Source organism: Moschus berezovskii, chromosome 25 (genome assembly GCF_049115385.1).
Source record: "Moschus berezovskii isolate FMDL1 chromosome 25, NW_MosBer_1.0, whole genome shotgun sequence".
In the NCBI taxonomy this organism is placed as follows: domain Eukaryota; kingdom Metazoa; phylum Chordata; class Mammalia; order Artiodactyla; family Moschidae; genus Moschus; species Moschus berezovskii.
Genome location: NC_142484.1, coordinates 5129334 through 5146426, shown reverse-complemented (window position 1 = coordinate 5146426; position 17093 = coordinate 5129334). Strand labels below are relative to the sequence as shown.

At 42.6% G+C, this 17093-nt stretch overlaps 1 protein-coding gene across 7 annotated transcripts in view; it reads left to right on the top strand.

Moving 5' to 3' along the window:
• Positions 1-17093, top strand: part of PPP6R3 (protein phosphatase 6 regulatory subunit 3) — a 126599-nt gene that overhangs the window by 26837 nt on the left and 82669 nt on the right. For all 7 annotated transcript variants that reach the window (XM_088832460.1, XM_088832459.1, XM_088832458.1 and 4 more), the window contains one exon: positions 14966-15119. The gene's annotated coding sequence lies outside the window, so the exon portion shown is untranslated. The remainder of the gene's footprint in view (positions 1-14965; positions 15120-17093) is intronic.

Sequence of the window (17093 nt, the reverse complement as noted above, 5' to 3'; positions counted from 1 at the left end):
CTTTCTTCAATTTAAGTCTGAATTTGGCAATAAGGAGTTCACGATCTGAGCCACAGTCAGCTTCTGGTCTTGTTTTTGCTCACTGTATAGAGCTTCTCTATCTTTGGCTGCAAAGAATATAATCTCAATCTGATTTTGGTGTTGACCATCTGGTGATGCCCATGTGTAGAGTCTTCTCTTGTGTTGTTGAAAGAAGGTGTTTGCTATGATCAGTGCGTTCTCTTGGCAAAACTCTATTAGCCTTTGCCCTGCTTCATTCCGTGCTCCAAGGCCAAATTTGCCTGTTACTCCAGGTGTTTCTTGACTTCCTACTTTTGCATTCCAGTCCCCTATAATGAATAGGACATCTTTTTTGGGTGTTAGTTCTAAAAGGTCTTGTCAGTCTTCGTAGAACCGTTCAGCTTCGGCTTCTTCAGCGTTATTTGTTGGGGCATAGGCTTGGATTGCTGTAATATTGAATGGTTTGCCTTGGAAACGAACAGAGATCATTCTGTCGTTTTTGAGATTGCATCCAAGTACTGCATTTCGGACTCTTTTGTTGACCATGATGGCTACTTCATTTCTTCTAAGGGATTCCTGCCCACAGTAGTAGATATAATGGTCATCTGAGTTAAATTCACCCATTCCAGTCCATTTTAGTTCACTGATTCCTAGAATGTCTACGTTCACTCTTGCCATCTCCTGTTTGACCACTTCCAATTTGCCTTGATTCATGGCCCTAACATTCCAGGTTCTATGCAGTATTGCTCTTTACAGCATCGACTTGCTTCTATCACCAGTCACATCCACAGCTGGGTATTGTTTTTGCTTTGGCTCCATCCCTTCATTCTTTCTGGAGTTATTTCTCCACTGATCTCCAGTAGCGTACTGGGCACCTACCGACCTGGGGAATTCCTCATTCAGTATACTATTTTGCCTTTTGATACTGTTCATGGGGTTCTCAAGGCAATGACTGTGTGGATCACAACAAACTGTGGAAAATTCTGAAAGAGATGGGAATACCAGACCACCTGACCTGCCTTTTGAGAAACCTGTATGCAGGTCAGGAAGCAACAGTTAGAACTGGACGTGGAACAACGGACTGGTTCCAAATAGGAAAAGGAGTACGTCAAGGTTGTATATTGTCACCCTGCTTATTTAACTTATATGCAGAGTACATCATGAGGAATGCTGGGCTGGAAGAAGCACAGGCTGGAATCAAGATTGCCGGGAGAAATATCAATAACCTCAGATATGCAGGTAACACCACCCTTACGGCAGAAAGTGAAGAGGAATTAAAAAGCCTCTTGATGAAAGTGAAAGAGGAGAATGAAAAAGTTGGCTTGAAGCTCAACATTCAGAAAACTTAAGATCATGGCATCTGGTCCCCTCACTTCATGGGAAATAGTTGGGGTAACAGTGGAAACAGTGTCAGACTTTATTTTCTTGGACTGCAAAATCACTGTGGATGCTGATTGCAGCCATGAAATTAAAAGACACTTACTCCTTGGAAAGAAAGTTATGACCAACCTAGATAGCATATTAAAAAGCAGAGACATTACTTTACCAACCAAGGTCCATCTAGTCAAGGCTATGGTTTTTCCCGTGGTCATGTATGGATGTGAGAGTTGGACTATGAAGAAAGCCGATCGCCGAAGAATTGATGCTTTTGGACTGTGGTGCTGGAGAAGACTCTTGAGAGTCCCTTGGACTGCAAGGAGATCCAACCAGTCCATTCTAAAGGAGATCAGTCCTGGGTGTTCATTGGAAGGACTGATGCTAAAGCTGAAGCTCCAATACTTGGCCACCTCATGTGAAGAGTTGACTCACTGGAAAAGACTCTGATGCTGGGAGGGATTGAGGGCAGGAGGAGAAGGGGACGACAGAGAATGAGATGGCTGGATGGTATCACCGACTCGATGGAGGTGGGTTTGAGTGAACTCTGGGAGTTGGTGATGGACAGGGAGACCTGGCGTGCTGTGATTCATGGGGTCGCAAAGAGTCGGACACGACTGAGCGACTGAACTGAACTGAAATATGGTGAATATCTCTGCCTACTCTTTGGGTTGTCATTGTGTCTTTTGAGGCAGAGGAGTTAATATTGATGTAATTCAGTTAGTTAATTTTCCCTTTATGGTTAGCCTAAAACTCCCACAAAGTAGTTGCTTGATACTATCCAATGCCTAGTCGAAATTTTCAACTGTCTCAAATACAGTAATTTTTATATGTATAGTTTTCTAATGTTTTCAAACTGAGATACAAATAAAGTCTAGCAATTAAAACAGTTCCCCCTGTACCTCTTGTCACCTATTTGTGGAAAACCTGGATTTTTTGTCTTGTGGTGTCCCTGCAGAGTTCTCTGTCTTATAAGCAGGTAGTTGTGAGTTTCTGTGTTTGGGCGGTAAACTGGACTGTAGTTTCATTGGCGTTTCTTCTTTTGGTTGTGATTGATCTCTGAAGGTTTACTGTGGACCCAAACTGAAATTTTTAAAGGGCTTCCAACCTGAATTGCATAGAAATTCATTCAGATTATAGTCCTATGCTGTGTCTTGAAATGTGCTCTGTGTGTGTGTGAGGCTGTCAAGAGTGCATTTCTCTGTGGGAGCCCTCATGCTGACTGGAGGAAGCCTTCCCCTCTGAGGGTACCACCCTCTCTGGTAGTTCAGATGTCACGGGGCATAACATAAGGTGGTCTGACACATCTTTGGGGGGTCCAAATGCTCACCCCCAGGGGTTTGTTTTCTTTGTTTTTTCACTTGTTATTTCAGGTGTACAGCATAGTGATCGGACGTTTGAATACAGTAAGTCCCCTGCATGCAAGCCTCTGCACTGTGAGCTCTCAGAGACTTGAGCGTTTATCTGCACGTCCAGTCTCGTGTCCGGTGCAGCTTGTCCCGTGTGTGTCCTCTGCGTGTGGTTGTGCTTCTGAACACTTCACTGTGTAGAGTGCAGTAGGTAGTACGGTACTTCAAGCCCAGGATATCCGGAAGCAGGCGTCAAAGCAGCGGTGAGGGAGCTGGCACCGCTAAGGAGAGATTTGTGACACAGGAAACAGCGAGCAGATTTTCTTTGTTTGAGGAAGTGCTGTGAGCTTTTGAGTCATAGGCCCCAAGCATAGAATGTTACCCACGGGTTGCAGCAGCCGTTCAGAATGCAGTCCAGTGCTGCCGTGTCACCTGTGACGCGAAAAGGGACTGCTACCCAGACATCACTGGGTAGTTTTTTCAGGAGGGTAGATAGAACTGAATTCAGGAAGGAACCAGAACCTGTGCCGTCAGATGCCATCCGCTTCAGGCAGGAGTGACCCCGCAGCTTACCCTCCGTCTCCTGATGCGGACGACCCTGCATCACTGCCGCCCCCGCCGCCTCTCCCTCCTCCAGGCAGCAGCTCTTCTTGCCTGTTCACTCGATGCCAGCGGTTGTACTGTTCTGCTGTATTTTTCAACATCTGGGAGATTAGAAATGTTTTTCATTTTTTGTGTTTGTTTGCTTTTTATTCATTGTTTGTACAGAAAGGGTTATACACTATTACAGTGTAGCACTACATAGCCAACTGTGTTAGTTGGGTATCTGGGCTAACTCTGTTGGGCTTATAAACAGATTGGGCTTCCAGACGTGTTCTTGAAAGAGAGCTCATTTGTATATGGCGGACTTACTGTACATTATAAGATGATTACTGCCCACCTTGTATTTATTAGACTTTCCATGTTAATAACCACCTACTTGTTTCTTTTCCTCCTTGCACTGTCCACTAGCTTTCCTGCTCTCACGGATGATCTTTTGAGTTGTGATGACTAATGTTTTAAGGATTGATGACTCAGAATCTTTTTAGGCCACCTTGATTTTCCAGTCTTCCCCAGTTTCTATGTTTCCCTTCTGATAGAAAATTTAACAATGGAAAATCTTAGAAATTAATGATACAATTATAACGATTGTTAGAGAAGTAGACAGTATTTCTTAAAATTCATGTATGTGTAAAGTTGTTTTCTTAACAGTTCTGAAATTGATTAGAAGGAGCTATGTAGGTAAAAGGAGATTGTCACTTTATATGTGTTGTTTTAATAGTTTAAAAGGTTGTATTCATGTATTTGTGTAAATTCAAATGATGTTTTATTGTAAAAATGCAAAATATGAGAAGCAAAGAAGACCTTTCTCTGATCCCACGTTTATTAAGGGTTTTCCTTAATAAAAGGGCAGCAGTGAGCCCACAGCAGCACCAGCTGGAAGTTGGGACACATGAATCTGGTGGGCTCTGGAGAGCAGGTCTCAGTAAATATTTGTTGAATTAAACAGCGAAAAAAGTAAAGTTGTTGTCCTAATAAAAATTGTACTTTAAAGTGTGGTTCAACTTCAGATAAGAGGTAAATTTTTCCATGTTTCGTTTTTAAATGAGTGTGCATAAAGGATAATGACTGTTGGCCTTAATGCCTCCAGCAAATATCTGGTGCCGCCCAGTGCCAGGCCTGTGCTTTCTATACTTTGGTCACATGTGATTAAAACAATGCTGGTGCCCTCAGTGAATCAGGACAGTGTCTCAGAGATACAGAGCAAGCTACCTATATAATCGTAAATTTTCTAACAGCCTCATGAATGGAAACAGGTAAAGTTAATTTTAATGTATTTTAACCCAGTAATACAAAATATTATAATTTCAGCATGTCATCCAAAATTATTAATGAGATATTTTCAGTTCGCTTTTTTGTACTCAGTCTTTGAAGTCAGCTACATTTTATACAGGAACTCTTCTCAGTTTCAACTAGCCGTGCTTCATGTGCTCCAAAGCCTGGCACGGCTGCCGCGGTGGACCCCACAGATCAGACTGTCAGCAGGGTCTTCACTGCTCACATGCAGTGGCAGGGGACATGGACTAGGAGCCGCGGTGGCTGAAGGGGCAGAGGAGCTGCAGGGGATCAGCTGGGAAGCTGTCTCTGCCCTCTGGGTGGTGGCCAGAGAACCTGGGGAAGGGGAGGCGCTCAGAAGATGCAGTTGACACAATTTTGGTGAATTGGATGTTGAGGGAGAAATGGAGTCCACCCCAGTTGGGGTGTGCCTTTTCTGGGGTGGGGCGGACGTGGTGAGAAAGGGTTTGTCAGGTGATCGGTGTGTGATAGCAACAGCCTGCTTAGGAGAGATTAAATTTAATATGCTTGCAAGACATCCAAGGGCAAACGGGGCCCTGTGTTTGAGGTGCAGAGGTGGCCTTAATCAGTTTTATAAATTTGGATCTCATGTGTGTTTATAGAGGTATATTTAAAAACCCGTGGAAATGGCTTCATTTATTCAACAAAAACCTTTAAAAAAGATTCTCCCCAAGTCTTGTTTGAGATGCTGCAGTGATAGTGTGAATAGAACACGTGGAAATTGACACCCTGACCGCTGTCGTCAGCCCGGGAGCATGCGCCCAGGTAGTGTCCAGTCTGAACCTGGTGGGAACCTGCCTTAGACCTCAAAGAAGCCAAGGAGAGAGACTGTGTCAGTAAGGAGGGCCCAGCAGCGAAGTGTACTGGCTGCTCTGAGAGCCAAGTTGAGACTAGGACGGAAGAGTTTCACTTAGAGTTAGCCCCATCAGGAGGTCACTTGAAGAGGCAGTTTCAGTTGCGTGGTACAGATAGACACCAGACTGGACTGAGTTGAAGAGGGAATGCTCTGTGACAAAGGGCTCCTTTTCTTCTACTTCTAAAGAACCACTACAAATCATTGAGAAGACAAACCCAGTAGAAAAACAAACAGAGGATATAAACAGACAGTTGGAGAAAAGTGAAGTATAAATGGCTCTTAGATGAAAACAGTGCTCTAAGAGAAGAGGATGCTGGGCATGGGTGTAAAGAATCGGGCGGGGCTGGTGGGAGTAGCCATGACCTCCGGGGAGAGCCCTTAGGCTTTGTGTACCTAGTCGGAAACGGGCCTTGTTTAATCCAGCAGTTCCACTTCTGGAAACTGACATTTTTTCATGGTAGTAAAAATTGAAAACTAAATGGTCATCAGTGGTGCCCTGGTTAAGTCACTTGTAATGTAAAGGAAAGTCAGTATCAGATAAAACATTTGGGTTTTTTTTTCTAGCATGCTGTAAATGATACTTTGAGGTACTTTGAGAGTGAACCCATCCCTCGCACCATTTTATAAGATTGAGAAAAATACCAGTGGGTCTGTTACTGGCACAGAAGATACTTGAAAATACACCTTTGGAGAGCAGTGTTAAGCCTGTCCTGCTCTCTTGATCTGCCTTTTAACACACTTCACATAAATTACTAGTCACTATTCCCTTCTCCAGTTTCCTGTTAGGATTTTTTGTCCTGTTTTGTTATATGTTCTGAGTTATAGACCGCAGGAAAGATGGCTATAACTACGTCTTAAGGGTTCATGGATGAATTCACTCCCGTTTTCCTTATTTCCTCTAAAGATAGCCACAGCTCCTGTCATGAGAGGATCGTTTTACTTGGTTTGGATCATTGACAGAGTGAGCAGACGTCTGGCGTTGTCTGAAAAGCCTGCATGGAGCAGTGGTGGCTCTACTGCAGCCTGCCTGACGGAGGAGGAGGACTTCCTTCGTGCGCTTTGTGTGAGGGAGGGGCAGTGCAACCTTTGTGTGCTGTGTTCCTGCGATACCTGCATTCACCTTGTTTACTGATCTCCCTGCTTTGGAGGAAGCAGCATGTCCCACATGGACTTTAATCAAAAATGGAAAACTGGGCACCCCTAAATAGACCAAGCTGTGTCCTCCCAGCGGAAGACACTGATACGGTGTAACTTTAAATTCTCTATCATTGGGACTCTCTACTTAAAGATCTTGTTTAAATTTAATTTCTTTTGAGTGTGAGACTGTGGTTATTCATTGATTCCTTTTTCTTCATTTCTTGGAGTATCTTGGTTTCACTTATGTTTCTTCATAGAGCCACAGAAAAGTAGTAGTTTAGGATTTGAAGCATCTTAAACGATCGTTTAGTCTAATCCTCTCATCTTACAGTTACGAAAACAAGCTTGAAAAGGTGAGGTTACTTGTCCAAAGGTAGACTGAACTGAATCAGTGTTCTCATGGTCTTCCCCATTAAGTTTGGCGAAGTGAGGGGTAGTATGATACCGTTGCATGATCAGAGTGAGGTAACCTGCCAGAAGTTTGAGGGGGAAGTATGGCTTTAATTACTTCGCCAGTTCTAACGAAGGCATTAGAACTCGTTTACCTGCTGCCCTAATTTATTTTTAGTCACAGAGACAATTGGAACCCTCTTTACATATTTTGGTTGAGAAAATTGAAGCCTATAAATGTGAACCTAACCCAAGATAGTAGACTATAAATGTTTTATTCTGTGCTTTATATTTACTGTGAGCTGGAACAGTGATGTCCAGTAAAATAGTATTCTGTTTTCTGTGCTCAGTGGGCTATTTAAATTAAAATTGAGAATTCAGTTCCTTAGTCTTAACTAGCTGTATTGCTGGTACTCCTGACTGTGTGTGGCAAGTGGGTTACTGTATTGGACAGTGTAGGTACAGAGTATTTACCTTAAAAAAATTTTTTTTTTTTACACCTTTAGAAATGTTGGTGCTGGACACCAACAAGAGTTATGAGTATGATTAGAATCGCCAGTTGGTAATCAGATTTGTGCTTAAAAGTAGGAGGAGCTTGTGGCAGTGCTTGTGGTTGTGACTTGGGCCTTTTCTCCATTCCTATTTCATCTACTCTTTAAGACAGTAACCAAGAGCCTATTTGAAGGGATTTTCCTTTTTCATCTCTTAGATATCTTGGTTTGCTAGTTGAAATTCCCATTCCTGGGTTGAGTTTTCAGTGAATACATTCATTCACTTTCATGTTGCTTAGCATGTTTTCTAGTCTCTGTACTTGGGTTTCACGTGTTAATTGCTTGGTTACCAAGATGTCCTATAGCAGGTTGATGTCTCTCTTGTCCCGGTGCTGTGGATTGTGGAGTGTCGGCTTTTGTATCAGATGACGCTTGGTGTGTGAGTGTGGGTGAGCCAGCCGGGTGCAGCTTTGGTGCCCGGAGCCCTGCCATCCTCTGCACATCGCTCTGCCTCTCTGCACACGGACCTTGTAACTCTCCGGAGCTGGTTTTCTGGGCTTTACTTCAGATGATCATTTACTAATTTATGATTTGGCTCCATTTTAATAGCAACTTGGGTTGGATTGGCTTTATGCACGATGGCAGTGATTTGAATGTCCATTAGGGTACATAGCCAGACAATGATGTAATCCGATTAGGGGCCAAAGGTTTTACTTAAAGTACTTTACAATTCATGATTTTGCTTTTGAAAGGTGGTAGTATGGAGTTACCTTGGGTGTTTTATACTTTAAAAAGTAGTCTTTTTGTATTCTTGGTACAGATATTTTTGATTACTGGTTTCAAAGCCTGTATTTTTGCCACAGCTTGTATTAAATTGGTATTTCTGAAATTAGCTGGTAGTTACATCTATGTGTGTGTGCATATGTGTATAATACATATACACAATTATTGAATATATAATATATATTGTATATATAAAGATGCCCCTGAAGTTAGCAAATGATGGTACTTATTTAGGTTGTTTCTCTCAATTACGAGTGTTTATGTGCTCACTTTTGATGATTTTTGTGGTCAGAATATGGGGAGTTAATTTATTTTCTATGTGCTAGGCATTGATAAAATGTTGAATAAAACTTTATAGAGAGGAATTGTCTTCCCATCTCACTGTCTTGAATCTTTTTAGACTTGGGTGTTTGGAAAACATGTGTGAGCATGCTTGCAGAAAAAGGATTATTAAAATCCATATGGGAGTTGGCCTATCTCAGTACTCGCTAGTAACAGTAGTTACTTGCGTCTGTGTGTCCGGGCTCTAGGCTGTTTCACCTGTTTGTAACTGAGAGGTTGTTTTCAGTTGTCGGTGTATGATATGTGATACAGGAGAAAATATTTTCTTGCCTGTTATGTAATAGCTGTAATTTCCTCTTGTGAATTTGCATCTGTGAAGAATATCAGGGAATTTATATTAAAAATTCATGTAAGAACATAGAGGTTATTATTCCTTTTTTCCCCCAAAGTGAATTAAAAAAATAATAATTTCAGTGTTCTTTTGGAGTAAGTCCTTTCTTCTTATTCTCAACTACAAAATAGGAACAATCCCTAGGAGGGTTGAGAAGCACGTGTATAATGCTGGCACAGAGGGCTTGTAAGGGTAGACACTCGCTCTTGCTATTCTCGAGTTCTGTGACTAAGCAAGTACATATTTAGTTACTCTTTAGTTGAGAATCTGTTCCTTTGCTGTTTTAGGCTAAACCCAGCCCTCATTCTTGACTGATATTTTTATAATTATGTTCTTACATTCTCTTCATTGGCCTTGATCAGACTCATTTGATAGGGTTATGTTGTATGGCTGTTGAGGAAAATGTGGCTCCTTTAAGGAATGATTGTCAAGAATAAATATGAAAGTAAAAGTGTATTACCTTAAAAACAAATCTTGTTTTCCCTTTTTTGAGGGGGCGCCTCTGGATCCATTTTCTCTGAGAGAATAATCTAACGCTGTCGACTGTTATAGCCTGTATGTTTGTGTCCCCACTCCAGGATTCATATGTTGAAACCGAATCCTCAGTGTAATGGTTTGGGGGAGTGTGGCCTTGGGGTGATGAGGTCATGAGAGTGGAGCCTTAATGAATGGGCTTGGTAATTCCTGAGGGTTCCCTCACCCGTTCCTGCTGTGTGAGGACCCAGCAAAGGCCATTGTCTGTGAACCAGGAAAGGGGGTCCTCACCAGACCATGGACTTCCCAGTCTCAAGAAGTGTGAGAAGCTGAGTTCTGCTGTTTGTAAGTTACGAATGTATGGTATTCTGTTATAACCCAGGAAGACTAAGGCATCAAATGATTCTTTAGTAGCAAATCTCCGTTTTCCTCCTTTAGCTTCTGTGGCTTTGTGCAGTTGGTCCCACTGTTCTGTAACCATGTCCTTTTCTCACTTTTGTCCTTGCCAGGATTGGGAACTGTTTTGTCTTCGTTAATCAAACAGTGCTATTCTCATTTCACCTTCACCGTCAGCACCATCTTGGTACCCACAGGCTGAAAGCAGAAGTGTTTTCCCCCATTTTACTTCTGTCCATTTATTGTTTCACCAAGTCTTGCTTCATTCTTTTTGTAATTTAATTTGCTGCTGTCCATGGCCACCGGCACCATATTTAAAATTTTGATGATTTTTATATTAGATTTATAAATTTATTGAAACAGGAAGGAAGTTTAGAGTTAATTTAGCCCAGCTCCTTTATTTTGTAAATGAAGAAGTGGATCCTCAGGTCAGGTGACTTGTCTTAGGTCACACAACTAGTGAGTAGCTGATGTTACACTTCTCTGGTCTCAACATTTAATGCTCTCTCCCAGTCTAATATTCATCTTAAAATGTATTTGAAAAAAATTCTTTTGGTGTCAATTTTGCATACCTCCAGTTAAGGGTGAACCAGTTTTTGGAGTTTGGATAGATGACAGCATTTCCTAGGCGCCCCTCCCTCTTTCCCTCTTCGCTGAAGGTAACTATATTACTTAGAACTCTTTTAGCCCATTTAAAAAAAATACATATTTACCTCCATATGTCTGAAGAGCGTTTTGGAAGAGTTCATAGTTCATATGCATGCTTGCTGATTTTTTTTCTTTTTAGTTTTAAGCACATCTGTTGATTTCCTGCTGTGAAAAGATAGGGCAGAAAAGTATTAGCTGCCCCATCCCCCACACTGCACCCTCTTCCCTGTCTCTTCAGTATCGTTCTATTGCGATTTTGGTTAAATCAGTATTTATCTGTTATTACTTGGGATGCTGTTTATAGTGTCAAATGGCACATTACAAATACTTTTTGTAAACAACTTCTGGTTTTCCTTGGAAATGTTGCCTTTTTTTTCCTTTAATGTATCAATCACTAGTTTAACCTCAAACTTTTAACCAGTTGCTGCTGCTGCTCAGTCACTTCAGTCGTGTCCGACTCTGTGTGACCTCATAGACGGAAGCCCACCAGGCTCCCCCGTCCCTGGGATTCTCCAGGCAAGAACACTGGAGTGGGTTGCCATTTACGTATTCAGTATTCCATCAGCTTAGTTGTTTGAAGCAATTTTACTGCTTGTCCCCCTGCTGGGACCCTAGGAGCTCTCGCCTCTCCCGCACCTCCTGTGGCTCCATCGTCCTTCGAGGTGCTCTCCCTCCTGTTTCAGTGGAGCACAGTCTCCAGCAGCTTTCTGTGAGAATGATCTTCTGAGACTTTCTCTGTATCCTTTATTGATAGTTTGGCTGGGGATAGACTTCTGGGTTGGAAATAATTTTCCTTGTGTATTAGTCTGCTGATTATTCTTGCTGCCCTTTTGAATGGTATCCCATTTTTATTTGATGGGTGTACTGACTGCACGCACACACACACATACTCTCTCTCTCTCAGAGGTTTATCTCCCTGAGGATGTCGGATAATTTCTTAAGGTACTTTTTTCCTTGTGTAGTCTTTCCTCCATCCTCCATTTCTCTGTTTTGTTCCCTATGATTCATGATATAGGTTTTCCTTAGATGTTATCAGAACCTGTGTTTTTCATTCATATTTAAAAGTTACACAACACAGAGTTGAATTCATCCGACAGTTCCATTCTTTCTCAGCTTTGTTCACTATGTGTGAACATAGCTCTCAGATCTTCATTTCTAAATCACTTCTTCCACTATAAGGAACAAGGAGTCCTTGGAGAAATGGGTGATTTCAGAGCTGGGGCAGAAAATGTAAAAGTTTAATCTGGAACATGTTGTTATGCAAGGAAATAAGGAAATACTCAAAAAACATGAAAAGTACACATTCCTCTGCTTGAAGGGGTTCCCCTTGGCCAGATCTGGGATAACTTGAGCATCAGACTGAATGGTGATATTGATAAATTAAGAATCCATGAGTCCATACTACTAATGAATTAAAGAATGAGTCGGGAGAAGGAAATATAATGTCAGCTGATAAGTGTAGAAGGAACAGTAGATTTGCAAAATAAGCATAATTTTATAACTGTCAGTAGCAGTTGATTCAGACAAGAATTGCCAGAGGTTATTAAAACTATTGGGTGAATGTTTTAGGAATGTAATATCAAAATTTATCTCCATACAGATTATTTACTAATTACTGAGGGAAAAATGGTTATTTTACAGTGAAGAAATAAGACAAATATAATTTTCACTAATTGATCAAAATCCCAATAATGGGACACATTGATACCATCTTACTACTTATGTGATACTTTGGAAAAACAAACCTCACTTACCACTTGTGTGGTGTTGCTGCCAGAAATTCACACCCTGCGTTCTTCAGAGATGCCATGAAAGACAAAGAACTGCTGAAGAACTGTTTTAGTTGGAGACACAATGTCAGGTGTGATTCGTGAGCCTGAATTGAGATGAAGGGGGCTTGCCATCAGGGACATCATAGAACAATTGGCAGGTTTGGAATGTGAACTATACAGTCTATCATGGGACTGTTAATGTGTTAAATTCCTGATTTTGACATAAGTACTGTGGTTGTGGAAGAGAATATCCTTGATCTTAGGAAACACCTAGTGAACTGTTTAGAGGTAAAGGCCATGATGGCTGTAGGAACTCAAATGTTTGGGATGGGAGAAAGCAAACGTGATACAGTGACTAGTTGTGAATCTGGGTGAGGGCTCTGTGGGAGTTTCTTGTTCTTTTCTTGTAACTGTTCTGCAGGTTTACCTTGAAAACTTTTAAAGAAAGGATGAAAGTAAGGGGGGCTGATTGGAGACTCCATTCGTGGGTAGGGGCTCATAACTGTTCATCAGAGTGACTGGTTGAGCTCCTTTGGTTGGGAAGTCCCCAGGGTCAGGATTTTCAGGCCTTTGTTTCTTGAGGTCAGTGATTAGAAGTCATTAGCAGTCTTCCTCATAGCTGGAAATGGCCGAGCCCAGGAGGAGAATCTGGAGGGGATGGGGTGGGTAGATGAGTGGGCCTCACTCTGCATTCTTTCTGCAGTTCACAGGATCCCTCTGTTTTTAGTGGCAAACCCATCCTCAGTTCTGTGGGGGTCACCATCCTTTCTGGCTTCCTCTTGTCATCTGGGGCTGGGAGGGCTGGAAGGCCAAGGGGATTTGGGAATCTTAAGTGTTCACCGAATAACCTTTTTCAGCCAGTGTTCCTTTTGCTTCCTTCCAGCACTCCTCTAGTTTTGTTGGTTCTTGGGATTATGCCTTTAAAAAGCAAGACAAAACACCAAAGCAGTTCTTTGTAGTTTTAGAGACATTTCAGTGTGTGTTTAGTGTCCATTGTTTACCCAGGACCATTCTGTTTCCTCTCTTCTGATCTTGTTTCTCACATTCTCACACTTTGGGATAACCAGATTTCTTACTATCAGTAGTATAGACCCACTCTTTCCCGTAATTAGTCTAAGGGAAAAGACTGAGTAATTAGCACAGACCTTTTTCCAGAAAAGTCTTACTTCATAAGCACCTGGATTTGTGATGCTGTGAGCATGTTTGAGGGCTGTTTTATCATTTGGCTTCCCTGGGCAGGAGTATGCAGGGGGCTGGCAGGTTGGTACAGCTCTGCTGGGAGCCTGTGATTGACCAGCCTGGAAGTGGGTGAAGTGGATGGTCTTGACTGGTGGGAGAAAAGATTGTAGATCACTCGAGGGCCCTGCAGCTTCTCAAAGTTAGGTGCCAAACGTGTGGGGCACGTATGCATTTTGTGGAGTATGTAACTTCATTGGATTTTTAAAGGGCTCTGAAACTCCTTCCACGGAGAGTGGTTGTGATGGGACTAGAATTACCTGCAACATTTAGAAACCCACTCATTTCAGCAGCACGCTGAGTTAGTCACATCTGAGGACTGTGGAGGTGGTCTGTTCTTATGATGTAAAGCAAAAATTTAGGTGATTAGTTAACTTTTTCAAGGTTTTGTTTACAAAACATTTCACTGGTAAAATGTTTTCAGAATCAGATATTTTCTTCATAATAAACTAGGCTTTTGTTGGTTCATTTTCTTTTAGCAAGTGGTTAGCATTGTTTCTATTTATTATCTTGTTTGAGGGAAAATGTTTAGTTAATCACCCTGTAGTGTGAGTTTTGTGGAACAAAGGCATGAAATGAACAGCATTTATTTTGAGATGTCTTGTAGACTGCATCCTTATAAGACTTGTAATTAGTATATCGTCCATAGTTTGTGTCTTTTCCTGCAGTGTTTAGATTTAAATGAAGTGCCTTGAAAGACAGTTTAAAGTCCTTCACATGTGGCATCTGGTTAATTCACATTAGAGACAGGATTTGGTTGCAGCTAGTGCTTAAGTGACGGAGAAGGTGATGGCACCCCACTCCAGTACTCTTGCCTGGAAAATCCTACGGGCGGAGGAGCCTGGTAGGCTGCAGTCCATGGAGTCGCAAAGAGTCAGACATGACTGAGCGACTTCACTTTCACTTTTCACCTGCATGCATTGGAGAAGGAAATGGCAACCCAGTCCAGTGTTCTTGCCTGGAGAATCCCAGGGACAGGGAGCCTGGTGGGCTGCCGTCTGTGGCGTCGCACAGAGTCGGACACGACTGAAGCAACTTAGCAGCAGCAGCAGTACTTAAGTGAACTTAATGTTTAGCTCACAATTTCTGGTAAGTCACAGTTGTTTAAAGGTTTTCCATGGGGCTGCAAGAGAGTACTGTAAAACTTTGTTTTCGTATTCTAAAATATGGTGCCTTTGCTGTTAAATAACCCTGTGTTGAGTGAGATTGCCACTGATGTTCTCATGAGGTGAGGGTGAGCACGGGTATTTTATTTGTTCACTCTCATGTCTCTCTTTCTGGGTTCTTGTTCAGCGTAGGGTAAGAGCTTAGGTAGAAGGACGGCCATGCCTTTTCCCTCTTGTTGCATAGAAAACATTTCAGTTAGCCAGAACTTTTTAGTCCTCTGAGGTTTAGTTGTGTGTAAAGACCTTGTGCCAGTATCTTTAGTGGCAGCTCTCATCAGACCGAAAAAGAATGCACTGTGATTTTGGCTCTCTTTTTCTTTATAGGAGAACTTCTGTTCAATGTCCACCATCCTGCTTTATTCCTGCTGATCTTCTAATGCAGTAAATTGGAAGACAACCATTTCCAGGAGAACCTGTAATGGGCAAGGAGCCACAGAGAAGAAAACATTTCTTTTAATTTTTAAACTTGGTTTGAAAGGTAAGGTCACAGTGATTATGAGGAGTTTCTTTCCATGAGTTACATCAAGGAAAGCAGTTTTCTGTTGTGAAACCCTGGAGTCTAGGTGGACCCGTCTGGGTCGTCTCTTTGAGATGACCTGGTTCTGTGACACAGTGGTATTTTTAGGAAATTAAATAGCAGCCTCTGTAGTTTGCTCTGGGATGTCTTGGAATCTGCAGCACCAATGGGATTCCCAGTTTCCAGAGGACGGGGGTTGGGGTGGGATCGAGCTCGGCCCTAAGGACCAGATAAGGCAGCATGCCAGAGCAAGATTACTAGTAGAGACCCACCTGCCACCCCTTGGTCACCTGGTGCTATGTGTGTGTTGGGAGGTGGGGGGCTTGTTTTGTTTCATACCAGCCAAGGGACATCTGGCTTCTAGCCAGCCACCTGACTCTTTTGAGTCTTAATTATTATCACCTTGCAACTCTTTCCTGAGGTTTTTTGTTAAAGACCAGAGGTTTACTTTGCATCCTTGACTTTTGGGTCAGCTGGCGCTTAATAGACAGTGGCCTGGTAGGGCCGTTGGGGGACGTGCACACACCCTCACCCATTCTCACTGCTCTGCAGTGTCTGGAGGAGCAGGTGGGTGCGGACCGTTAAACCATCCGCGTTTCAGGCTTCGGTGTCTCAGGAGATGCTGCAGTGGGTCAGTTGTGATAGGCCTCTGCCTCTCAACCCCAGTGAGGGCCTCGAATTCCTTGGCAGTGAGCCCCTTTGCCTGTGCCCTCGCCCTCCTCCAGCCCCCGTGAAGGACTCTTCCTCAGCACCCCCTTCTGCTCACACAGCGAAGCACCAGCTCTTTCTTAGAGATTATCTTCATATCTCCTGTTTTCTCCAGCTTCAGTTTATTTATTTATTTTTTGGCTGTGCTGGCCTTTGGTTGCTGTGCAGGCTTTTCTCTAGTTGCCGGGAGCGGGGGCTGCTCTCTTGTGGTGGCCTGTCTTGTTGTGGATTCTGGGCTCTGGTATCAGTTGCTCTGCAGCGTGTGGGATCTTCCTGGATCAGGGATCGAACCCGTGTCTCTTGCATTGGCAGGCAGATTCTTTACCACTGAGCCACCTGTTTTGTCCATCTTTTATCTTCATATTATTCTTTATACATCCGGGGGAAGAATCCCCGTAAGTGAATTCCCATTCTCTCTTGGTGCCTTGTCTCATACGTTTTTGTTGGCTTGGTTGTTTTTGTTCAGGGGGCTCAGCCCCTTTTTCCTCTGCCCTTGTATAGGTTCTCACTCTGCAGATTTGGACTCTTCAGTTGCCTGCCTGCCTGCCTGAGTGGAGAATTCAGTTGAGGGTTCAACTTTATTAATAAGTCCAGGAGCATGCAGTAATAAACTGATCTGACTGACTCATTTATAATAAAGAGGATATTTGTTATCCATGATCATGTTATTTTGTCTTTATCCGCTGGTTCGGAGCTGGGGACCATGGGAACAGGGGTACTAATTTCAGAACTCCACAGAGACCTCCAGGTTGAATTCAGTTGGTTATTTTACAGGTTCACCATGTTTTTATGTTTATTGGGCAGTATAAATTACTGATAACATTTATCCTTTTTTTCTATTGTGATACTGGATCTCAAAAACTAAATCTGTCTGATTAAGCCTTTTTTTCCCCGTATGCAAAGTTTTACCACCATCACTGTAGCCCATCACGGCAGCAAGAGGGTCAGACCCGACTGAACGACTGGGCACACGTGGCAGACTCTGCTGCAGGCTGTAGTGGTTTCATCTTTGCTGAGCTTCTCTGACAATATTCTACCTGTAGTTGTTTCACATCGACTGTTCATAGAAGCTAATTCTTCGTCACTTCAGACTCCTCAAGTCAATGACAACTCCAAGATCTTAAATTCATCAAGAATCGAGGAAAGTCATCATTGGCTTCTTTAACTGTTAACAGACCAGCTTTTTGATTGAAGTTTTATTTTCATTATTTATGAAGAAATTTTCCT